The following is a 22,371-nucleotide window of genomic DNA, read 5'->3' as shown; positions in this document are numbered from 1 at the left end:
AATTATTTTCTGCAACAATGCAACCAATTTCTAAGTGTATGTGAGAGGCACCAGCAACGAAACGGCTGGTGTGACCACTCCATGGCACGGTTAAGGTTGTTATTATAGACATGGGAGGCAGAACAGATTGGCCATGGCCAGGGCTGAGGAAGCTGTGAGGAGGAGGAGAACAGCAGAGACAGAAAGACGCAAAGAGGGAATAGAGCATAGCAAGAGATGACAAGAAACTCAGAGGACTGGGAGGATAGCTGGGCTGCAAGAAGGGTGAGCAGCTGTGGAGAGGGAAGCCTGTGGATTAAAGAGAGTTTAGAGTGGAGGAGATGAGAGGGGTAGGATGCTACTGTAGCTTTGAAACATGTAACTGGTACTTGTGATGCTGGAGGAGACTCTAGTTGGCATGGGTTTTAATAATGCTGCTAGGCACCACAGGTAGCCATATGTCCCTTCTGCCAGAGGTGAGGGAAATAATTCCTTTTGGCAGATGGGAACCATTTCACAAGTTCCTGAAGAATGCTGGTGTTTATGGAACCACTAGAAAGAATTCTCCTTTAGTCCAGGTTGAGCTCATTCCTGGATATTTGGACAGTTAAGCACTTCACCTAAGGAAATCTTCATCTCACATTCAAACACAGATTCCAGTTTCAGCCACATACTGTATTATATAGGTGTTACATGGCAGTCAACTCATTACCAGGAAAAGGAAACCAATAAGATGTGAGCTAAGGAGACAGCGTTCCTATCCTTTCATGATATATTTCTGTTGTGTCTGCTCCAATCTGTCGATGCCCTAGTTCCTAATGTCAACCTTCACATAAGTCACAGTGTTCTTATAACGTATATCAGGGGCCTTACACAGGGAATTTTTATCTCCCTTGCTTTATATTATTGGATATCCTTCTACTATAAAAAAAGTGGTATAAAATATCTCAGTTTACATTATTTCTTGGGTCTAACTAGAATGGTGTATGTCCCTAAGCCTTACTATATTTAAACTATCCTGCATACAACTTATATAATATTTTTAACCTTATTTAAAAAGTAGGAGTCTTATCATAAAATTAGAGGATTCTGCAGAGTGAATCCCAACCAAAGCCTCGCCACACTCACAAAGATAGAGAGTGAATAAACGAAAGTGCTCTTGTTCTGAGCTCAGCCCCTTCTAGAAGTCCTAGTTACAGACAACAGTGCCTGCACCAAGGACTCAAGTCCTTTCTAGTAGATGGAGTCCCAGTTCCCCAGAGACCCCTATAGAGTGTTGAGGGCAGGAGACCTGGCTGTCAATGGGGTGACAGATGCTGGAAGCAAGTCCCTCTCAATTATAAATCTGAGACACTAATCTCTGCTAAATTGTTAATGGCGGCTAATGAAATACTTGGTTACCCCTTTGATAAAGCATTTGCATATAAATGGATCCTTCCGGAAGGTCCTTTAACCCAAAGGAGACTTTCTGAATGCTGCCAGGGCTCTGGCTCTACTTTTGCATTGTCCCTTGCTGATATCAATAGGCTATTTGATCTCTAAATTGAGGACATCAGAAAGGAAGGAAAGGCCCTTGACCACTAAGGAAAGAGCTGGAGTTCAGTTTCTAAAGAATGCCATTCAGTGGAAAGTGTCAGAGTAAAAACAAATGAAAAGAACTCCCACTTCACTCATCAAATGAAACTCCCTGGCTCACTGGAGTGAACAAAAGTTCCCAGTGTGCCTTCTGCTGAACTTCTGCATGGCTGATTAACTGACCAGAACTTCAGTGATGTGACTTCTCCAAACCCAGAACCAGATTACCCTCTTTAGACCTCTTCATAGCCATGGGTTGCCCCACACACACATGTGACCTGATGTCTTTGCGACGATTAGGCAAATCCTTTGAAATTATAGGCACACACCTATGTTGTACCAACCAAAAGAGGAAGAACACAGATAGCATCTGAGGCCCACAGCAGAGGTTCTCCTTCTGTGCTTAAGCCAGTGGGTCCTAATTCCTTTGCTCTTGCTCTGATAAACACCATGACCAAAGTCAACATGGGGAGGAAAGGACCGCGTCTGTTTACCCAGCCAGGTAACAGTCCATCTCTGAGAACAAAAAGAGCAGGAAGACCTCAAGGTAGGAGGAACCTGGAACAGCACGGAGGACGCTGCTCACTGACTTGCTCAGCTTTCTTTCTTTGCTTTTCTTCCCCCATACCCCTTCCACCTAGCCCACCCATTTAGTATTTTAGAGACAGGGTTTCTCTGGGTAGCCCTGGCTACCCTGGAACTCACCCTGTAGACCAGACTGGTCTCAAACTCAGAGATGCCCATGCCTCTGCCTCTGGAGTGCTGGGATTAAAGGCGTGTGTGCCACTACCTCCCTGTCCAGTTTGCTTTTTTTTTCTTTTTCTTTTTAAATTTAAAATTAAATTAGAAACAAGGTTGCTTCACATGTCAACCCCTGGCCCTCCTCCCTTTCCCTCCCCTCCTCCCATCCATTCCCACCAACCCCCCAATACCCCCTCATTTCCCTAGGGAGGGTAAGGGCCTCCATGGGGATGCCATTTCATCCAGGGCAGGGCCTAGCTCCTCCCCCAAGAGTCCAGGCCGAGAGTGCATCTCTCATTGTGGGATGGGCACCCAAAGTCCATTTGTATGCTAGGGATAAATACTGATCTACTACCCAAGGCCCCATAGATTGCCTAGGCCTCCTCACTGACACCCACATTCAGGGGCGTCTTGATTTCTTATACAACCTGGGGCACACCTGTCTAAGTGTGGTACCACCTACAGTGAGAGAGACTCTCCTACAACGAGATCAGCCGCACAGCCAAGGCACACAGACCTTTCTGATGGACACAACACCTCAAAATGAATCCCTGCTTCCCAGGGGACACGATGTCAAGCTGACCAAAGCTATTCATCATACCCAACTACTTACTTAATGTTTACACTACTGTGTTTGGAAAGTACCTTATTCACGGCTTTGTTTTGCTACGAGAAAAACTTCATCAAATCACTACCATGTTTAAATGGAGTTTTGCATAACCTAAATCTGAGTTTCCCCTTCACTTGTATTTAGCCCCTAAGTAATTTTTTTTTCTCCTTTGAGGTGGGGGCTATTTGTTGTTTTCTTGCATGTTCTCTAGTGAGTGCCTAATTCCAAGAACACAGATGTTAATGTTGTGTGTTGAAATGAAACATCCCTTTTTATGTTTCTTTTTTATTTTTTGTCCATTTTCCTATGCCTCGCAATATGCTGTTGTCGTGGAGCACTGAATCCTACCACTTAATGACTACATTTGTCTCCTCCCTGGCAGCATCCATACACTGATTCTGTTTCATGAATCAAATAAATAAATAGCACTACTGGGGCTATAGAGATAGTTTGCACTTGCCTTTCAAACGTAAGGCCCAGAGTGCAGATCCCCAGAAGCCAAGTGAAGGGGCTTAATGGTCGATCTGACCCCCAGCTCTCCCGGTAAGATGGGAAGCAGAGATAGGAGGAGCCCTGAAGACAGCTCCATACATAGCAGTCTAGCTAGCTTGGCATCCAGCAGAAAATATGGGGACCCCTGCCTCAGAAAAATGTGGTGGGTGATGACCAATACCAGGAGTTTCTCTCTAGACTTCCACCGGTACACCACAGAGGGTACCTACACCCACATACAGAAACACACACACACATGCATGGTGGCGGGGAATAGATACAAAGTGAGGCTATGTGACAAGCCAATTATGAAACCTTGTTACAGTTAGATTTTCTTGATCCATTCACCCCACCCCACCGCCCTTTGAGTTTATGTGGCAGTTTATATCTTGTAAAGTTATCATTTATTTCACTTGTAAATTGTCATGGCAGCCCAGGTTTCAAAGCATCTATGACTTTAGAGTAGGAAGCCTATCCACACAGACAAGGAAATGGAAAGAATAACAATAATGCAGCTAGTGCCAAAAACATACCATTAGAGAATTATAGGGAACGTTGCTAATTTTAAGTGCAGTAATCAAAGCATTTAAGAAATAATACTATGATACAGAAATGAGCAGACATTGAAACTCTTGAAGTCACTTTTAGTAGCATGGTGGCGCAGGACTTTAATCCCAGCACTAGGAAGGCAGAGGCAGGCAGGTCTCTGAGAGTTCCAAACCAGCATGGTCTACACACAGGGTTCCTGGATAGTCAGGACTACATAGGGAAACCCTGTGGAAAACAAACAAATCTTATACATAGTTGTAGCTCTATTTGGTTATGAACTTTAAAATATGATTATTAGAGAGATGGATTAATAGTTCTAAGGCTGCTATGCCTGTATAGGACAGTTGAGTAAATAATAGTAGATGGTAGAGTTACATGTCTCACTGTTGGAATGTGCATTCACAGAGAAGCAAGGGAGGTAGACTAGAAGGGTCTTTTTGATATTAGAGTAATCTAAGGCTCTTATAGGTCTCAACTGGTTTACAGACATTTAGATACACATGGTACATATACAAATGTTTATTGGTGTTTGTGTATACAAATAGTTAATAGATATATACAGAACATTGCTCTCTTGTATTAAAACCTAATCAACATCGCATCACCCAGAAACAAACTTGGAGTCCATATCTTAGTTTCTGTTATCATTCTTCCATAAGTGGATATAGATCTCTTTGAAGAAATGACAGATTGCAATTCTAGGCAGTTCTGAGCCTGGAATATCTTGAAAACCCAAGTTATTGTTAAATACATATAGTGTGATTAATACTAAAGAATTGTTAATCCACTATCAACTGTACCTACTGACAGAGCTCTTTTTTCTTCCTTTTTTTAAAAATTTAAGTTAGAAACAAGCTTGCTTCACATGTCAATCCCAGCTCCCTCTCCCTCCCCTCTGCTCCTACCCCCATCCCACCAGGTCCTCCAGTCCCCCACCCAATCTCCACTCCGATCTCCAAGGAGGGTGAGGCCCTCTATGGAGGATCTCCAGAGTCTGTCATTTCATCCAGGTCAGGGCCTGGGCCTTCCCCCAAGAGTCCAGGCCGAGAGAACATCCCTCATTGTGGGAGAGGCAGCCAAAGTCCATTTGTATGTCAGGGATAAATAATACCCAAGGCCCCATAGATTACCTAGGCCTCCTCACTGACACCCACATTCAGGGGGTCTGGATCAGTCCCATGCTTTCCACACAGCCATCAGTCTGGGGTCCAAGAGCTCCCCCTTGTTCAGATCAACTGTTTTTGTGGGTTAAACCAGCCCAGTCTTAACCCCTTTGCTCATCAGTTCTCCCTTTCTCTGGTAGAGCTCTTAATGGCAAAAACTGGAATATTTTGAACAATAAAATGAGAAAATATTGGACTCCTACCAAATGTATAAAATGCATGTCTGTATTAATCAGTTGAACTAGATTATACATGGGAGGTATAGACAAAGTTAATTCATGGAAGAATTCCACTTATGTCACAATATTATACACACAATCTTCACACAGACTGAACATAGCTCCCCATAGGTTTTGGCATCACATGGTGACTAGTTGCCAACACTACAGTAGTGATGGGGTGTTTTTTGTAACTACAACAAAAAGCCCTGACTGTCTGTCAGCTGTTCAAAGTCAACATCAACAGTCATATCATTGTTGTGAGATATAACCTTAGATGCTGTGCTGAGAAGGGTATGTCACCTCTGTGGTCTTTGTTTCCATAACCTATAACTCCAGTCTTATCACAAGAAAGACCTCAGCCATCTTGCATTACTGTGCCATTTCACGAAATACTAGACTGCTACCTTTCAACTGTCAAGGTCATCAAAAACAAGGCAACTGAGAAACTGTCACAGCCTGGATGAATCTTAAGGGATATAACAATAAATATAATGTGGTATCTTGGCTAGGAGTAAAGAAGAGAACTGAAGACACCAGGAAATCTAGAGAAGTCTGTATTAACCTTTAGTTAATGCAGGAGTTCCGGTTATCAACTGGAAGGGAGCTGCTGTGTTCCCGTGTGATGTTCATGGTAGAGAACATAAAGAGCAGGGCATGTGGGAATCTGAACTAATTCCTCAGTCCACCTATACATCAGCACCATGATAAAATGACATCTATTAGGCAATGAAAAGGACTAATATGGCGATCTAGCTATAAAAACTGCATTGAGGGATTATCTGTCATTTCTGCAAGTGACAGTCTTTCAGTATGTTCACTGTTAATGAGGTTTCTACCCACATTTACATTTAAAGTACATATTCGAGGCTAATATAAGCTAGGTATTAGTGAAAATAAGATGTATTTCTCAACCTTATTCTGCAGTTATGAACTATATGCATATAGCTCTATGATGCAAGTGAAGAATTCAGCATTCTGATATAGGATGGAGGGCTTAATCTTAGGAAAATGAGTGGCAGCGATGAACTAAGCTGTCACAAATTTCAAGTGCACACACTCCACACCCCAAATTCTGAGTTGTTAATATCGTTTTGCTTTGCTTTGTATCTCTGTTGGCTACACTACCTCATCTGCTCTGGAGATGGCATAGGAGTAGGAGATTTTCATTTATTATCTTCCGTGACCTTATGCAATTTCAGTGTAAGATGCTGGGCAGATCCCCAGGGTAATACCAACAAGATGTCAAGGGAAGCCAAGATAAGTCGAATGAGGAACCTCCACCCTGTGGAATGCTGGTGATAAGGAAAATCCCTGCTTGGAAATAACTTGGTTGGGAAAGAAACCTTGGCTAAACAGCAAAGACTGAAAATTTTCAGCTGCCTTTCCCCCTTAACACTACCAAGTCACTAGCTTGTTTGTTTGGTCACTAACTTGGAAGGAAACAAAAACAGGAGCATAGAGGGAAGGAGATAACCTTCATAGCTGGTGCCAAATAAAGAGGAAAGGACAAGAGGCTTGTGTGCACCGACATTTATTTCTTTCGCCCTAGGGAAATTCTGAAAAATCCATTAGGAGTTACAGCCATCTCTAGATGTGAATTCTGCCTCTTGGTTTTCACATATTACAGCTTTCACCAAGGAAGTCTCCCAGAATGCGGGAACTGGAGGATAAGAAGTACAGATTGAAAAAGCAGGTTGTTGGGAAACACATCTGCCCACTAGCAAACAGCACTAAAATCCTGGAATGACCCTTCTCAGTGTCCTTGAGTGATTTCTCTGCTCTAACCCTCTTGACTGAGTTGGGAGAACCTCATTCTATCACAATAGCAAGAAAATGGGAGGTCAAAGCGGTTAGCTTTCGTAACTGTTTAACTGTTTGCCTGTGTGTGTGTGTGTGTGTGTGTGTGTGTGTGTGTGTGTGTGTGTGTTAAAAGCAAGTGAATCATGCTGTGAGGGATTTAAAAAGACAGATTGCCCACTTAAAATTTTTTTCAGAGTATTTGACTATTTATCTCAATAGACAATCAGCCCTCAAATTCAGCGAAATGAACAGTACTGATAAGGAAGATGGAGAGGGTGGGAAACCCCCACAGTCAGATGGAGCTGTCCAAACAGCCGAAGTGACAGGGGAGCGCAGAGAGCAAGGACTCGCTGCACAGAAAATCTGTTTGTCACTTCTCCTTTGTTGCATAATTTGCAAATGCCGCGTGTGTAAAATCGTTCACAGAAGATCAGTCTTCACGCCGGGGGCAGTGTGTGCCGGGGGCAGCTGGCAGATGCGGTGGCCTGCGACCCAGAGCGGAGCGTCTCCCCCCGCGGCTCGCGCCGAGTGCGCTGCTCCGGCGGGGGATGACTTCATGCGGCCCGCCTGGAGTAGCCAGCGGCGGCTGCAGCTGCAGGTGGGGCGGGGGCCGCGCGAGCCCTGAGATCCCTGCACGCCTGGCCAGACGGCGGCGGGACTGCAGCCAGGGGCAGCCCGGACGCGCTTCTTCATCCCGAAGGTAAGCCGCTGGCCTGTGCTAGCCTCCTCGAGCCCGGCATTCCGCCCCATTGATGACTAGCTTTGTAGGACCCGGGAAAGAAGGGATCACCCTGATGCATTCTGCAGTGGGTAAAGGAGTGAAAGGTTGATCAGCCTTGCATTAGAGACGGGAGGAGGGATGTTCCCGGGCAAACAAAGGGGGTCTTTCACCCTCCAGCTAAGGTCATCAACCATTTCCGTAGCATGTTGGTGTAGACACCGAGGATGATTCGAAATGTTAAACAGTCTGAGTGCCCGTTTTACCTTTGTGTCTTCCATCCCCATTCCATCATTCCCTGGCTTGGGAGCATCATGTCCTTGGAGCACTTGGGGAAGTCATCAGTAATCTTGCGCCCCTCTGTGTGTCCTCTTTGGTTCTCTGTCATCCCTGATATCAGGGTGTTTCTTCACTCATCTCAATGCCATAACACCTGCCTGCTTCAATCCGTGCCTTTGGGATTCCCTCCGGGCGAAGGGAAAACTTCGCTCCCCTCCTGAGTTCTGCTTGGTGTGGACTGCACCTGTTTCCATCTTCTCTGTCAATCAGTTCATCGATTTTCCAGAGATGCTGTGTATCTACTCACAGGTCAACTCAGCACACCTTATTCTCCCTCAGTTCTGTGACTGATTTCATCAAGGACCCAAAAGGGGCATTACCTCTCTCAGGGTTCCTTATCCGGTATTCCCTTAACATACCATCAGCAGCGGTGTACTTCCCCAGACACATGGAATAAAATGCCATGCTTTCAGCTCAGGACCGACGTGGTTTTCTCTAAATGCCTTTCTTGCCTTCTTACAGTCACTCTGGTTGGCTATTCACAAAGGCTTGAGTGGGAAAAGAGTATACTGGGCTATGCAGGCAGTTCTCTCTGTACAGACACAGGCAGAGGGAAACTGGCCATAGCAGTTTAACCAGTTCTCTTAAAAAATTTCTACCTCGCTGGGGTTTAAGAAAATTAGCTATCAGAGTTTAGGGCAACCATTCAAAAAAAAAAAAAAAGTAGTGTGCTCTTGCCCTAGGATTCCTCAATAACCTCAAACTGGGGCTTTCCCATTGGTAGACAGAAAGCCAGGGGTCTGCCCAATCCCAGGCTTGAATTATTTGGTCATCCTAGGTTTGTCACCTTGCCTATAGGTTCCTCCCATTCTGACCCTCTGCTGCCCTCCCTGCCCCCGACAGCTGAAGTCCTTATCCTTGTCATCTGGTGACATGCATCTAAATATGTGTGAAGCAGTTAAGATGGCTGTTGGGGTACCGCAAATGGGTGCTTCACCATCAGAGCAGTTGCAGTAAGCCAGATTATGGGGAGTCCGGGAGCCAACATTCCATTTCATTTAAAAGATCTGTCATCTAACACTTGAAATTGGAAAGGCAGTTTGACTCAACAGCCATGCCGTCTCATTCAGTAAATGAAGGCAAAGCAATGAAAGGGAGGACAGAATTTAACCTAAAATGACACCTTTGCTTGTTTTCCCTCCCACTGTCGCCGATTCTCCGAAGTCAGGCTAATTCTAGTGTGCACTCGTATTACTTTTCTAATTGCAAATCCTCTTTTGAGAAATTCTCTCTAGGAAGATTTGAATTTGTTCTTTTGTCTCCACCTTCAGTATCTGAGTAGAGGGAGGGGTTGCCTATCATGAAACAGCCCACTCCACAAACTGTCAGGGGGGTTTTCAGGAACTGAAAGCCATTTCTGTTTATCATTGTTATTGTGTTTTGAACAGGGTTTGTATTTCAGGCATTAAACACTTGAGATTCTAGAATTTTATTAGAATTTCTAGTAAAGAGAGCAAAGAATAAGATGGAAGGGGGAGTAATTTCTCACTTCCATGACCTTTCCTAATTTAAAAATACTTAATGAATCAATCTTTTTTTCTGAAAAATAACTAACAATAAATATAAATAATTCTTTTAAAAAACTTAGCTCATGTATTCTAAATAATAGTTTGATTATATAATGATCACTTGCTCCTTCAGGAACAAAAACAGTTTCTATAATGTTAAGAGCTATACATTTTGGTTAAGAGAGAGAGAAACCTGAGAACATTCCACTGGTGGTTAAAAATTCTAAGGCTCTGCTATTTGGTTTCTGAGGAAAGTGACTTATCTGGCAAGAAATTGGTTCAGGATCAAGGGGCTGGTGCCTGCTATGTTTCCACCTTGTAGGGAAGAAAATGACTTAGAGATGTGATTTTCATTCTGATACAAACAAGGAGGACAAAACACATAAGGAACTCCAGATACGGGCTTTGTATGTTTAAACGATTTTGGAAATATTTATAAATTTAGAGCTCTAAGTAGAAACTCACACGCGCGCATGCACACACACACACACACACACCCTCACAGTCACACAAACACATATAAATGGTTATGTGACTAGGATTGATTTTATCACGATTTCGTTTGCTTTGCAAGTGTCTGGGCAGAAAACTCTCACACACACAGTTACATGCACAGCACACACACACACACACACACACACACACATACGATGCTGTGACTGGGATTGGTTTATCACTGTATTTCCTTTACTTTTCAAGTTCCTTGGGAGAGAAAAAGTTATTCAGCTGGTGTTCAGAACTGAAGAAGGAATAGAGAATGGAATGCTTCACAGAATTAGCACTAAATGAGCTGTGGGTGCTCCTGTATGTTTGATAAGGCAGAAGTGAAGTCAGTCTATTACTTTCCAACCACATGAGCACGGTCTGGCAGGCAGTGTTATCAGAACCTTAGCAGGGGCAAACTGGGAGGTCAGAGTTGAGTTCACACCACAAAAGAATATCAACATAGCTACAACTAAAATAGCCTTAAGTTGAAATAATGAAAAATGGGAAAGAAAGAGGAAGAAATGTCATTTGTGTTTATCCAGTGCCTCCATTGAGAATGAGTAGGGAAAATGGTGTTCTATCCTAGTTCTAGGCTAAAATATGAGACTTTAGCTACTTTGACTATTGCCAGTGGTGTCTTAATGAATAGAATTCTGAAATACTCCACTCTTTCCAGTATTTATGATAAATAATACCTTCCATGCAGAGTGATAGCTCTTCATCCAGGTCACTAATCCTTTCAAAGTAGCCCACAACCGGCCAAACATGAACTCATTCCTATACATGCCTCCTCATAGCAGGCCTGGTGAACCATCCGGCTAGGTCTTGAAATGTGTTCACAGCTGCCGCTGACTCTCCCATGATGCCTTCTGGTGAGATAAGCTTTCTTCTCCTTGTCTAAATCCCTATAGATTTTCATGTCTTACACCAACCTTTCATGTGAACAGGCACACATAGAAAACAATCTCTGGTACTAAAATCAGTGTATTACCTGCAACCAATGTTACAGTGCCCAGTTATGTATTTGCAAGGGAAAATGTTAGTGGATTTTTCATGCCTAAAGGACTCATACTCAGAATACTGTGCTGACAAATGTTTGGACGAACATTGCCAGAAGTCGACTGTTATAGTCCACTTTAAGACACAACTCATTTATCTTCAGAAAAATTTACATCTCTTCAACTTGTAATTTATTCTTAATATTGCTATCTGCAATAGTTTATTTGTCATTGTCATGTGAAGGAAAAAATGATAAATTATGTTCATCTGCCAAAGCGTCTAAGGAGATACAAATCACCTAGAATAAATAGAAGTACATTAAAATTCTAATCTGGACTCTAAGGAGGCTGGAACTAGTTGGCATGGCTGCTGTTGATTCAAACAGGTGTGACTAAGAACAAAAAATCAAGAAGAATAAACTAAAAACTCATGAGGACACCCTCAGCTGTCACTTTCTTTACATTCCCCCTAAATCTTCTGGTTTCCAGCTGAATTGTGATCATTGTATAAGCACAAAAACTTAGTGTAATTTTTAAAAGTTGTAATATCTACACTCATGAGATAAATTGAATTTTTTTTTTGATTTTTACAAGACAGGGTTTCTCTGTATTGTTTTGGAGGCTGTCGGTCCAGCCCAGCCTCGAACTCACAGAGATCTGCCTGCCTCTGCCTCACGAGTGCTGGGATTAAAGGCATGCGCCACCACCACCCAATGTGACAGTGTACACACATATAGGAAGCTAGAGCATATGTATTGTGTACAAGTTTTATATATATCTTAAAATTACTATGATAATTTAATTATATAAAATTTAAAATCATATAACATATCAATTTACCATTTTTAACTCATTTAATTACATACATTCATAATATTCTGCAAATACCTTACTATCCATTTTCAGAACTTTTTCCTCACTCTAAACAGACTCTGGACATCAAATAATAATCCATCATTCTCTGTACCCTTCAGGCCCCAGGATACTCTTATTTGTGCCTACAAAATTTTGTATTTTGTTTCACAAAAAAATAGAAAGGTTACACTGGTTGTCTTTTTATGTCTGGCTTTTTATACTTAACACAATGCATTCAGAGTTCATCTATACCCCTTTGTGTCAGGATTTCATTCTAATTCAAAGCTATTTTATTCTATGCATACACTAGATTTTGTAATATTTAGTAATCCCAGTTTTCTATGTGTATGCCATAATTTATTTAGTCAAAAAAATTGATAAGTATGTATTAAGTTCAAAATTGTCTTGTGATTTTAAGCCATGGTTATGTTCTTATGGACATAGCAGTTTATATGTATATAACATTATGTTTTATGTTATATTACATATAACATAAAAGTTAATGCCTTTTACTTTTGGTTGAAGAATGCATAAACATTCACGCTTGATTATGTAAGCTAATTGTAAAAAATATGATCTTCAGAAGATAGTATTTATGTTTACTGCTGAATCAGTTCTGGCAATCTTGTAAATGAACCCAAGTAATAAAAGGGAATCCATCTAGCATAATCTGAGTAAGGATATAGTCTCACATTTTGTCATTTGTACTTTGAGAAGGAAAACACTATGCATAAATATTGGAAGATTTCGAGTCTCACATATTTTGTCATTTCAAAATAGTGCCAGAGCACCACAGATGTCAAGTCTTGTGACGACGATGAATTAATGTGAAGTGATCTGTAGCAGTTTTTCTTTGTCTTAAGTTCCAGAAATGGGTCACTGTATCTAGCCTAATCTGAAGCATGATCTGCTTATAAGTTCAAATTTATGGACCAGCTTTATGGCAAATCTTCTACTTTGTCTTACTGGTATATCCTTTCAGTTTATCTCTTTGTTTTATTCTTCTCTCATACATTACATCCAACTGCAGTTCCCCTCTCTCCCCTCCCCCAGTCTCCCCCAGCTCCACCCCCGCTAAGAAAAGAGCAGGACTGCAGGCTTAACAAGCTACAATAAGACCAGGCATATACCATCACACCAAGGCTGGATGAGGCAACCAAGAAGGAGGAAACGGGTCCCACAAGCAGGCAAAGGAGGCAGAGGCAGTCCTCCCACCGTAGGAAACAGAAACCCGAACTACTCAGCCGTAACATATATGCCAAGAACTTATGTGAGACTCCTACAGGCTGCCTGATCTCTGCAAGCCCCCATGAGAGAGTTCCAGTCAATTGATTCTGTGGGTCGTGTTTTCTTTGTGTCCTGGACCCTCTGGTTCCTCCAAACCTTCCTCTCCCTCCTCCCCAGGACTCCCGAGCTCCCCCTAATGTTTGGCTATGGGACTCTTCATCTGCTCCCATCAGTTGCTGCATGGAGTCTCTGTGTTCATTTTGATGAGGATTCTGCTAGGCTCATGTCCCAGAACACTCTGCATAAGGACAGACTGTAGGTGGAAGATTTTGTGGCTTGGCTGGTGTTCCGATCCTTCCTCTTGTGGCCTTGCCTACTTACAGAAGATGGCTGATCCCGGCTCTGTGTCCCCCATAGGAGTCTTTGCTAGGGTCTCTCTTGTAGATTCCGTAGTTTCCATTGTAGTACGTTTCCATCCTCCAAAATGCCCTCCATTCCAGTCGTTTCTCCCAGCATTCCACGCCCAATCTAATCCCTCCTATTCTCAACCCCACCAACCTGTACCCTTCCCTCCAACTGCCACCCCCTGACCACCAGGCAGTCCACCCATGAAATCTATTCTATTTCCTCTTCTTGGGGAGATCAGGGAAATCCTTGTGCCCCAACCCCCAGAGGCCTCCTTGTAACTTAGACTCTCTGGGTCTGTGGATTGTCCCATGGTTATCCTTTACTTTACAGCTAATATCCATTTACAAGGGAATACATGCCATGTTTGTCTTTCTGGGTCTGGATTACCTTACTCAAGATGTTATTTCTACTTCCACCCATTTGCCTGCAAATTGCGCGACGTTATGTTTGTTTGTTTGTTTTGTTTTTCAAGACAGAGTTTCTCTGCATAGTCCTGGTTGTCCTGGAACTCACTTTGTAGAACAGACTGGCCTCCAACTCAGATATCTCCCTGCCTCTGCTTCATGAGTTCAGGGATTAAAGGGTACCGCCACCACAGACTGGCTGGGTTTTTCTTGTTTTTTTTTTTGTTTTGTTTTTGTTTTTGTTTTTGGTTTTTGGATTTTGGTTTTTTGTCTGTTTTGTTTTTAAATAGCTGAGTAGTACTCCATCGTGTAAATTGTACCACATTTTCTTTATCCATTCTTGTTGAGAGGCATCTAGGTTGTTTCCAGTTTCCAACTATTATGATTAAAGCTGCTATGAACATAGTTGAGTAAATATCTTTGTGGTAGGATGGAGCATCCTTTGGGTATATAGCTGGGTCTGCAAGTAGATTTATTCCAAATTTTCTGAATAATCTTCACATTTATTTCCCAAGTGGCTGTACAGTTTGTAGTCCCACTAGCAATGGGGGAGTATTCCCCTTGGACATCCTCTCCAGCATAAACTGTCACTTGTATTCTTGATCTGAACCATTCTGACAAGTGTAAGATGGAATCTCAAAGTGGTTTTGATTTGCATTTCCCTGATGGCTAAGGATGTTGAACATTTCTTTAAGTGTTTCCCAGTCATATGAGATTCTTCTGTGAGAATTCTCTGTTTACATCTGTATCCCATTTTTTTGTTTGGATTATTTAGTTTGTTGATATCTAGTTTCCTGAGTTCTTTATATATTTTGGATATTATCCCTGTGTCAGATGTGAAGTTAGTGAAGATGTTTTCCCATTCTGTAGACTGACATTTTGACCTATTGACAGTGGTCCCATCTATTAATTGTTAATCTTAGTGCCTTCATTATTGGTGCTCTGTTCAGGAAGATATCTCCCATGTCAATATGATAAAAGCTATTTTCCCACTTTGTTTTCTTGAAACATAGTTTAAAAACTCCACCAGCAATGACTTAAGCTGGATTGTCCAGTATTTGGAATATGGAAAGCATAAATGGAACTTGTGCAAGAGAGGAAAAACACTTAATATAAATATAAAAGAATGTGATATATATTTAAGCAACATTTAAAACTAATCACCTGTAAGAATTTGAATTTAATGAACAAAATTATTTCACAAAGTAGTTGCTCTAGACAGATAACAATGGTATTTTATGGATTGCCACTGTCCTTATTTCTCAGAGAAGCAAACTTAAAATACCCACTCTGACCTTTGCCTATATGAACAACATAGGCACTTCTTAAAGAATACATGGCAACAGTCATGAGAAAAAAGGTACAAACATTAAGCTTTTTATTGAGATCATATTTGTAGTGTACACAATCTACTGAATTCCTTCTGATGTATAACTTTGAATTTAACTGAATAAACAGGAAAGTCAGTAATATCTTTATTGCCTTTTCTTATACTTTCATCCCTGTTCCTTTGTACTTAGCTACTCTTGATAACTGTAATACAGGAAGGGAACAGCCAGACCTCGGAACTTCTGTGCAATTACAAACTCTAGTCTGCTAGAATTTGCAGAAGTGCCCTTAAGAGCTGGTGCGTGTCAAAAAGAATCCCTGGTAATAATCTTGCCTTGTACTTAAACGTGAGTGCAGATTTTAACTACTATCTGGTAATATGTCAGTAAGAAATGAAAATTTTAGAAAAAATCACACCTTTATGTTTCTAATTATAGAGTATGCTTGCTGGTTCTTGAGAAGGATTTATTCTGAAAAGACTATGCTAGCATTCTCCTCAAAAGTGAATTTTGACAGGTCCTTGTCACCAAGTGTCATCTCATTTGATGGCTCTCAATAGAGTTAAAAACTTCGGCCGGAAAGACAGCTCAGCCATGAAGAAGAACACTGGCTGCTCTTTCAGAGGGTCTGGGTGGAATACTCAGGACCCACACATGGCTCACTACTGTCTGTAACTCCCGCCCCAGGGGATCTGGCTCTTTCTTACAGCACCCCCCTCACTCTTTCCCTCTCTCAGAAACCAAAACCTAGTCAATTTGAGTTCAATTCCACTTACAAGGTGGTTTAAGCCAATAGACCTGTAATACCATCCTGTGGCATTGTGAAGTCACCATTCACCCCAAATTAGACCTTGTGTAAAATGATCAGGCAGAAGACAAGCTCATTGAACAGAGGCATAGGACTTGACACCTTGGTTATCTTAGAAATAAAAGACAATACCCTGTCACACAAAACATAGGCAGTGTTTAAATTCTCTTTCCTAGTAAGCAGCATGGGAAATGAGATGAAGGCAATGAAATGTCATGAAAGAAAGACGTCCACTTGATTTCAGTTGTTTGAGTGTAAGGATAGTGTAGGTTTCTTTGCTTTTTTTCCCAGACAAATTGATAGTAATTTTACACAGCATTCCAGTGTAGCTCTTTGGTTGTTTCTGAGATCAGTTTAAACATGTACACTGACCACTGGCCTCTCCAGTTGCCTTTCTGTTTCTTTTTATTTTGAGGAGTTTGGGCTACCACTTAGGTTCTCAGTGTGTCAAATTCTAGCAAGGTGAGCTGTGGTAGCTTGCTTTATCTCTGTGAATTTTTTCCTAAAATTAAAAACAGGGACATTAGGGTAGTTGTGTTAATTAAAGAAAATAACATAAAAAGCTAGATGTGGTAGTATATGCCTGTAACCCAAATACTCAGAGGCTGGGGATAGGACTGCCTGTTGCCTGGACCATACTGTGAAGTCTGGTTTCATAAGCATACAAAACGTAATTCACTGTAATTTCTGATAGCTGAAGTACTGAGTAAAGGTTCTCCATTTTTGTTATGTTTTTCTTGTGAGAAGTTTATAATGAGACCTCGTTACCATGTCTTTTCCCAAGGGGTCCCCTGACATAAGCCAAACTGAGCGGTGAACATGTCTGAGCCTCCCTGAATGCTATTTCAAAGCAAAGGGCTCTGATCCTGCAGTCCTCTGGGAATGAGACTTAGCTTCTATTTTTGACTTTGAAGCAGCTGATGGGATAATCTGACTCAAGTGGCTGGCATCTTCTTTCCTCTCTGAATTATGTCGCATGTCTGCTTGCACTTCACACAGACTCTATCAGAAATGGCAGCACGGATGTTATGTGAGGGTGTTGGTTTCAGAAGCCCAAGTGCCATGAAGAAATGGAGCTGCCTCATCTCTGGGGAAACACAGTTGCTGTTTTCTTTTCCCAGTAGCAGTGTTGAATCCCCAGGGAAAGGACAGCTTTAATCCATAAACACTAGTAATGTTCTCCTGTTCCTGGGACAGGAGAGCCTAGGCGACTGCTGCTCAGCATCTGGGGAAAGGACAAATCTTGGAAACAATTTTTCATTTAAGTTTTTAATAATTCATTAACAATTTAAAACAATGCGTTTTGAGCATTCCTTTTAAAAGTGTAAACAAGGGTGAAATTTTACATAGCTAATCCAAATAGTTTCGTTGTCAAAACGGAAAATCAATCTGTATCTGTATGGTGCATGACAAAGAGCTGGTTTTGGTCTGTTATATATATTTTTATATGTAAAGCTCACAAAATTTAATGTTTACAGAAATTTTCATTACTAGCTACAAATGATTAGATTTAATTAACAACTTTAAACTAATATTTTAAAAATGCGTTGCCTGAAACACAAATCTCTGATAAGTTGACTATTAAGGGAATTCTTAAAAAACAGATTTCAATTTTTGTTTTTGTTGTGTTTCTTTCTCTTATTTATGTGGATCGTTTATTTGTGCTTAATGAAACTAGTACAAACCCCTCAAAGGCCTTAAGATTGTGGAGTATGCAAATCCCAGTCCAAACTTGGTATGTTGCCTCTCAAGTGAAGGCTCAGCTGTGAAGAGTGTAGCTCTTTCAAAGGACCCGGGTTTGTTTCCCAGCATCCGCATCCTACAGTACCGGCAACTCCATCTTCAGGTGTCAGTGCTGCCTTCACAGGCACCTGTTCTCACATGAGAGGTCTGTGGTGACTGACAGCTCCAGCCACATTTGCTTTGATTCACTGTGATTAGCATCTCTTCATGTTTATCTGGGGATAGAATATCATTGTTACCTCAGGTGAAAAGCACAAGTCTTTAGTCAATATCTCCTCAGTTCGAAGCCAATGCAGGGGTACAGTCAATTCATTATGTATTCCTCAAAGGCTTATTGTGGGGTCTAGTCTTATTCTAAAATGTGATGTTGACAACAAGGAAAATACCTGTGTGGAAGACACACATTTCTGCATTTGTACATTTATTACAGGCGCATACTGTGATATAAGCTAATTTTCTTTAGTTATATGTGAATAAATGTTTACAGATTATGTATGTGTATGAATTCATGACCTTTCCATTTCAAATATTTGATCACTACAATGTTGAATTTCATTAAAATTTGGATAACACATTTTTTCAGAATCAATTTTTACAAAGAAAGCTTGCTTGCATTTTAATATTTTCACATGTACTATGTCAAGTTTTGATTATAGATATTTATTTAAATGTGTGATAAGTGTGTATTACTAGCATATTACTACTACTCAAATATGGAAGAATAGAGACCTGAACACTGGCCTTTTAGCTTGAACAGCAAATGAAATTTGATTGTTTATTCATCAACTAAGCATTTCAGCCCTTGCCATCAGATTTTCTCTTTTGAGTAATACATTGTCCATTGCAAGTAATCTTTCTGTTATGTCTGTATTTCAGGCCATGTGTCACAGTGTCCCTCAAGTCCTAATATTTGAGCTGACATGGCCATGGCTACTGCACATCATCGGGTGTATTTGCTATGGATCCCTTACTTTTCATGCTAGAAAAGGTAGAAAGAAAGGGGAGAGGCCACCCGTGCCCTGCGATGCTCACCTTTTCTGTTCTTGACAGAGCGCCATTCATCCTAAAACTAAAGTCTAAGAATGGATGTCACTGAGCTCCAACTAGGACATGGGCAAAATGAACTGTGATTTTAAATCACAAAACCAAATCTGGACTGACATTTACTCATCTGTCTTCATCATCATAACTCAAGGAGAATATTAGCCAGACTTTTAAAAATAGCTAATTGCTGATTTGGATTACATATATTTATGTCTAGCTACATCATGAATTTAGTTTCATACACTTCCATGGAAATGCTTAATATAACAAATACCACAAGTTACATAGTTACACTGGCTTTCTTCTGCATTAACTTGAGTAAATTTATAGTAAAAACAAGGAAATGCTTAAAGGCTGACCCTATCAATTAGAGTAGAAAGGAAAAAGGAAAAGTCTGTTTTAAAACTCTTCCCCACAATAAGTTTTTCTCAGTATTAATGATATAAAAACTGATGGATGTTTGTATATTTGGAAAATTTATAAAGTAAATAATTATGTATCCTATAATATTTTCATCAACAGCAAACTACATATTCACTCGTAGTCCTCCTATAGGATTGTGTTAGCTACTGATGTAGACATCTTCGTTACATTACACTTGATGATATTTCCACAATGACAGAACTACTTGATGATGCATTTCTCAAAATTTACTATGGTTAAATGGCATGGTTATAGTATACTTAATCGTGTACTAAATTGTACAAACAAATTCCTTTTAGAGCACAAATATTTATTATATTATTCAATATTTGCATTTTACACAATATATTGTCTCCAATTTAGTATTGTTCAACTTAGACTTTTCAACTTTACAGGACTTTAAAAGCATTCTCTTTTTAACTTTAAACACAGTGTTTAATAATCACACTGCAATTATTAATAATCAGCAGTTTACTGTAAGGTAGATTTACCATTAACTCAACTGTAGGCTTGGGTATGTATTCCAAGTATATTTATATAGATGGGATAAATATATATTAGTTCCTGGATTAGCTGTACAAAAAGTATCTTCAACTTTGGATGTTGTCTATTCACTGCAGGTTGATTACATCATGAATCCATGGTTTGCATTTCTTGTCCATGTAAACTCTTCATTAATAGCAATAATAGTTTAGGAATTTTAGCTCAACACTAGAATATTAACATGTTGAAAGTACTACAACTTTAGGGTCAAACTAATTTTAAAGTTACTGATGTTATTGATATGATTCCTCACACTTGCTAGTTTTTTTTACTTTTTATTATATATTTAAATTAGAAACAAGCTTGCTTCCTATGTCAGTCCCAGAGCCCTCTCCCTCCCCTCCACGCCCACTCCCTCCCCCAGCCCCCTGAGCCCTTCACCCAATCCCCACTAAGTTCCCCAGGGAGGGTAAGTCTGTCATTTCATTCCAAGGAGGGCCCAGGCCCTCCATAAAGTGTCCAGATTAAGAAAGCATCCCTCATTGTGGGATGGGTCCCCAAAGTCAGTTTGTGTGCCAGGGATAAATACTGATCTACTACCCCAAAACCCCATAGATTTCCTGAGTCTCTTCACTGACACTCACATTCAGGGGGTCTGGATCAGTCCCATGCTGACCTCTCAGCCATCAGTCTGGTGTCCAAGATCTCCCCCTTTCTCAGGTCAGCTGTTTCTCTGGGAGTCCTCAGCCTAGTCTTGACCCCTTTGCTCATCACTCCTCCCTCTCTATCAGTGGGTTCCAGGAGTTCAGTTCAGTGTTTAGCTGTGGGTGTCTTCCTCTACTTCCATCTGTCACTGGATGGAGGTTCTAGGATGGTATGTAAGATAGTCGTCAAAATCATTATTAGGGAGGGGCATTTAAAGTAGTCTCTCCACTACTGCTTAGTTTGCCAGTTGGTGTCATCCTTCTATATCTTTGGAGTTCTCACTAATGCCAGATCTCCCCTCAAACCTAGAATGGCTCCCTCTATTATGGTACCTCTCATCCTGATCTCCTCTATTCTTCCCCCAAATCAACTTTCCTGTTCCCCATGTCCACCTCTCCCTTCCTCTTGTCTCCTCTTTTTACTGGCTTCCTTTCCCCTTCCTTACCCTGTGCTCCCAATCTGCTCAGGAGATCTTGCCTCATTCCACCTTTTCTGGGGTAACATGTATATATCTCTCTTAGGGTCTTTCCTCTTTCCCTGCCTCTCTGGCAGTGGGACTGTAAACTGGCACTCCACTGATTCATGTCTAAAATCCATATATGAGTGAGTACATACCTTGTTTGTCTTTTTGTGACTGGGTTTCCTCATTCAGGATGGTTTCTTCTTCTAGTGCCATCCATTTGCCTGCAAATTTCAGGATTCCATTGGTATTTTTCTTCTGCTGAATAGTAATCCATTGTTTAATGTACCATATTTTCGCTATTCACTCTTCAGTTGAGAGGCATCTAGGTTGCTTCCAAGTTCTGGCTATTAAAAATAATGCTGCTATGAACATAGTGAAACAGATGTCCTTGTTGTATGAATGGGCATCTTTTGGGTATATGCCTAACAATGGAATTGCTGGGTCTTGTGGTACACTGATTCCCATTTTCCTGAAGAATCTCCATGCTGATTTCTATAATGGCTGTACGAGTTGGCACTCCCACCAGCAGTGGAGGAGTATTCCCCTTTCTCCACATCCTCTCCAGCATAAACTGTCCCATATAAGTTCTCCAGCTGTCAGTCCATAGTCCATGAGTTCCCACTGGCTGAAATTAGCTCTGTGATTTTTTCCCATCATGCTCTTGACCCCCCCTCCTGGACATATGAACCCCCTTCTCTTTCTTGAACTGAACTCCAGGAGCTCAGCGTGGCTGTGGATCACACATCTGCTTCCATCAGTTACTCATATAGGTTCTATGATGACAACTAGGGTAGTCACTAATCTGATTAAAGGAGAAGGTCCATTCAGACACCCTCTCCACTATTGCTAGGAGTCTTAGCTAGGGTCATCCTCGTGGATTTCCTAAGAATATTACTAGCACCAGGTTTCTCCCTAACCCGATAATGGCTCTCTCTATCAAGATATCTCTTTCATTGCTCTCTCCTTCCATCCCTCCCCCTACTCATCTTCTTGACCCTTATGTTCCCATCCCCCATACCCTCCCTTCTACCACCCTCCCAGTTTACCCAAGAGATCTTAACCCTTTTCTACATCCTGGGGCCCTTCATGGGTGTTGCTCTTATGGTCCCCCTTTTTACCTATCCTCTCTGGATAGTGGATTGTAGCCTGATTATACTTTTGTTTTACATCTAGTATCCACTTATGAGTGAATATATACTTTGTTTGTCTTTCTGGGACTGGGCTACCTCACTCAGGATGGCTTTTCTGGTTCATCCATTTACTTGTAAATTTTAAGGTGTCATTGGTTTTGTTTGTTTTGT

At 41.2% G+C, this 22,371-nt stretch overlaps 1 protein-coding gene across 2 annotated transcripts in view; it reads left to right on the top strand.

Annotated features, from left to right (window-relative positions):
• Positions 1–7,682: 7,682 nt before the first annotated feature.
• Positions 7,683–22,371, top strand: part of Pkia (cAMP-dependent protein kinase inhibitor alpha) — a 76,146-nt gene continuing 61,457 nt past the window's right edge. Inside the window, exon 1 of one of the 2 annotated variants that reach the window (XM_013110980.3) lies at positions 7,683–7,830. The gene's annotated coding sequence lies outside the window, so the exon portion shown is untranslated. The remainder of the gene's footprint in view (positions 7,831–22,371) is intronic. The other variant, XM_040741401.1, reaches the window with a different exon arrangement.

This window comes from Mesocricetus auratus, unplaced genomic scaffold, assembly GCF_017639785.1.
Source record: "Mesocricetus auratus isolate SY011 unplaced genomic scaffold, BCM_Maur_2.0 Super-Scaffold_6730, whole genome shotgun sequence".
In the NCBI taxonomy this organism is placed as follows: domain Eukaryota; kingdom Metazoa; phylum Chordata; class Mammalia; order Rodentia; family Cricetidae; genus Mesocricetus; species Mesocricetus auratus.
Note: the sequence above shows the minus strand (reverse complement) of the source record. Positions and strands in the feature narration are given on the sequence as shown.